Source organism: Artemia sp. Qi Xiang Cuo, chromosome 21 (assembly GCF_049724085.1).
Source record: "Artemia sp. Qi Xiang Cuo chromosome 21, ASM4972408v1, whole genome shotgun sequence".
NCBI lineage: Eukaryota > Metazoa > Arthropoda > Branchiopoda > Anostraca > Artemiidae > Artemia > Artemia sp. Qi Xiang Cuo.
In genome coordinates this window covers 52834342-52838395 of record NC_142814.1, presented here as the reverse complement: position 1 = coordinate 52838395, position 4054 = coordinate 52834342, and the positions used below count along the sequence as shown (strand labels likewise).

General features: G+C 35.5%; 1 pseudogene; it reads right to left on the bottom strand.

Moving 5' to 3' along the window:
* Window positions 1–256: 256 nt before the first annotated feature.
* Window positions 257–1965, bottom strand: LOC148939730 (uncharacterized; annotated as a pseudogene).
* Window positions 1966–4054: the final 2089 nt, after the last annotated feature.

Below are 4054 nucleotides of genomic sequence, written 5' to 3'. Positions count from 1 at the left end.
ACACTTATATACTTTAGCATTTAATTTTCTATTATAAAACTACATGCGAGGTAGGTTACATGGTTGTATGAGAGGTCTCGATTTACTATAAATTTTCAAGTCTTTACTGTTTACACGCGTCCATGCTGCTTAAGAAATACATCTTTGCAGCTACATGAGCTTATGCAAACAATAAGCGGAGATTTGGGACTGGATATTGCACGAATGAGGGCCTCTATTCTCATTCGTTCGATCATGTCCTCCCTTACTTTTTTGCTTAAGGGTTATCAGGGAGTTCCGGGTTTAGGTTTTGCATCTCACTCGACTCGATGTGATCTGACTTCGCCCTTTTTCTACGTGTTATCATAATTCTTCCATAATTTAGGGTCAATAGTATTCTTATAGTCAGAGAGATCATGAATACGAATCCTACCGTCAGGAGGATATTCCACCAAAAAATTTTGAGAATAGTCCGTATCTACTTTCTACGTACGTCAATCTTTGGTCTTCATTAGTAAATAAGGGAATTTGAGAGTCTAAGGCTTCTCTTATTTTTGTTAGTGGTAATGTTCCCTTGACATTCTCTATTTTTGACCATATTGCGGCTTTTACTTCTTCGTTTTCGATGTTAGGAATTGTATGCGATAAATTGACTGGTTGGAAATTGACCACCTTGGGGCTTATTATATTCGTGCTTGTGGTTATCAGTGGTGTTTGTACCGTGGCTTCTTTGGTTACCAATCGACATCCTTGTTTTATGGTTATTGTTCCCACGTCTTGTAATAGTAGTTCAGTTCTGTAGCTTGGATCGATTCTTTCTGTGTTATTATAACAAGAGATAGTCCCAACTGTTTCTCTTGGAACAGAAAATAGCCACAGGTCAATTCTAAGATGAATAAATATTTCTAGTTTAGTACTGCCTACTAGCGCTTCGCATGAATTGGGAATTTCTTCGTGTTGACTCTCTTTTAAAAATATATCTAACATACAGGATCCAGGTTTTACGTTATAAATAGGCAGGGTTAGTTGACATACTAGGTTTTTGAATGCTACACATTCCTTAAGGTCCTGTGGATTTGCTAAGGCGTATTTCCTTCTATCTTGATCGACTAGCAAGTATTTCGCTTCGGGGGTGATAGTCATGAACGAATTAGTTCTACCTGTATATGCTGGAAACGTAGAAATTTTATACAAGTCATATATGGATTGTTGATTTATTAATGGAATTGTTACTACTGCAAATAGTTGTTCATTTATTTCCGTGATGTGAACCTTTAGTTTGGTGTAATAGGGGAACAGGTTAGCTACTTCAGGCTCTGTTGGTAGATGTAGACCGAACGTTAGATGTGTTTTTATTTCATCTAGGATATTTTTTAGGTTCTAAGGGTCCACGAGGTCATATGACAAGGTTCCTCCAGTAAGGGCAAATAATGCAAATTCAAATTTGCTAACATCAGTTGCCAAGTTAAGTAATGACATTGTCACTGTATCTAGTGATACCATGGTGAGGCTCGAATCGGAAATCACACGATCTACTTCATTTTTTAAATAATTCATTATGTTTACTGTCTTTGATATTTTCTTTGAAACTGCCTCAATTTTGTCTCTCTGATAATTGGCTATACTGGCTTGAATTGTTTGGACATGTAAGGTTACGTTCATGGCGTTCTTTAGTTTTCACACGTTTTCCCTTAGGATATCGAGGTCTTCTTCAGTCGATAGCCCAAATAAGCGTGAAGCTAATTCTCCTACGATTGGTATTAGACTAGCTGATCTGCAGTATTTGCTTTTTCGAAAGAATACCTCGAAGATTCTTGTGGTACTTTGCTTTAATTTTTGTATTTCTGTATTGAATAATTCAAATAGTGCTTGGAGTCTTTGTCTATACAATATTAAGAAGGATTGGTGAATAGATACTCTTAGGGCATTTTTCTCATTTAGCTCAGGTAACGATTCGACGTAGTTTTTGGCTGGTTCGTCGGCCATGGCCAATCTGGCACACATGTATTTGCCGTCAATTGTCCAGCATTTTTCGGGTACATGTTTTTCTTTCTTTTTACTTTCAGTAAATCTCCTTTTGTTATCCAAATGGTGTCCTTGAACTAATATAGTTTGAGTCTTGGTTTGCAACACTGGGAGTCTTGCTCTTAAATTTATATACATATTGCCGAAGTAGTTGGTCTTTGTAAATGTTGGTCCTGTGGACCATGACCATTTTGTAAACGTTGTTGGTTTCAAATGTGTTATCGTAATTAATTTTTCTTGGGACAGTTCATTTTGTTTGATTAACTCTGGACTTGCATTTGTTGTGATATCCGTTAGTGAGGGCTGTATTTCCTCTGTTCTTGTCTCGAGTTTGGGCATGGCTGTCGTGGCATTTTTCTTTCTTTGTGGCTTGTCGATCTTTTTCTTTATTTCTTTTGGAGATACTTTCTTAGTAACGTTGCTCGCCGTATGGTCTCGCCATAGTTGTTTGAGGTATGCCCATATGCTTGGTGATTCATTTAGCATGGCGTAATTTCCCCCATTGAGTTTTTTTTTTTGGAAGTTGTCAAAAAGGAACTTGTGGTATATTTTGTCGTAGTATGTTCTCTTCTGGAATTGTCCACATTACTTAATACTCTTCTCCTTCTGTTTTCTTTGTTGTTGGCTCCTAGAGCCTTATCAATCTTTGCTATTTTATTGTCCAAGTCAAATATTAGGAATTTCGATTTTAGTTTGGGCATAATGGGGGGTAGATATCCTGTATTTTCTTTGTTGTTAAAGCTATTCGGAATTTCGATTTTAGTTTAGGAATAATGGGGGGCAGATCTCCTGTATTTTCCTTCTGGTGCATGTCTTTCGTTGTCTGCAGGCTTTTTTCCGACTTTAAGAATTGGAATATAGACCTTCAATTCATTAGTATTCTTTCTCTAGTCTGATGACTTGTTGAAACAGGGTTTCCAACGGTTTGGGATCCAGTTTCATAGATATCTTCCAGGCATTGTGACTTGCAAGTAACGAATTCTCATGTTTGAAGATTATTCTATGCTTTACGATATCTTGGGCTATAGTTTGGGCAACAAAGATTATCATGAAATTTGTTAGCCACATCCTTTTTTGCTGTTTCTGGAATTAATATTTCATTAAACATAATATAGGAAGATTTCTTATGATTGATAATCGAATGAGAATTTAGATTTCTATTATATGGGACTTTCTTTTTTTTATGCGGGGAAGGAAACAAGGTGAGATAAAGAATCGTTGTCATAGAATTTTTTGATTGCTTATGGTAAACTTAAGGTTGATTCTTATGCTGGGGGGATGTTTTTTTTAATTGATTTCGTCCAAGAAATTTTTTTTAACGTTGGGGGTGCGTGGTTTGTCTTTGATTTACGTCATACCAGATTATTTCAACAGAGACGGTTTCTTGATTTTTTCTTTTCGTTTTATTTGTATTAATAAGTTTTATTCTTTTAAATATAATTTATTTTATTTTAACTCTATATATTACGCTTTTTGGATTATATAGATATTGTTTGTAGTATTTTATTTCTTGGAGAGGGTCATGTTGACCTTGGTATTTTACGCAGTTTGAATTTCCCTCAATTTTGTAAACTATTTTTTGTTTTTTATATTTGTCAAGAAGCAATAAATCTGTCTGGCATGGACTTTTAACGTATCAGTACCGAACTTTATATTGTTTTTGCAATTTTCTTATCCCATGTTGAATAAAATGGAGGTACTTGCCCTTTCTGCCGTTATATTTTATTCCTAATTTCCCTCTCGCGGGTCGATATTTGGGTGTATTTGCTAAACGTAATCCGAAGCTATATGATCCTATGTTGTATTCCCTTAAGTCGTATTTGACACCCCATTTTTTCGCAAAAACTTATTCCCTTGATTTATTCACAATGATCATTGCTGCTGAGTATATGACATTTTGTTTTGCGTGCTTTATAGTTATGAACTCTGTATCGATAATTGCTTTGGCCATTGTTCTGAAATGAAAGGTAGTTTCTATTGACTTTTGTCTAGTTAACTTTTTCAAGATTAGTTATAGTCATGGTACACTCTAGTTCGAGGTCAAACTACC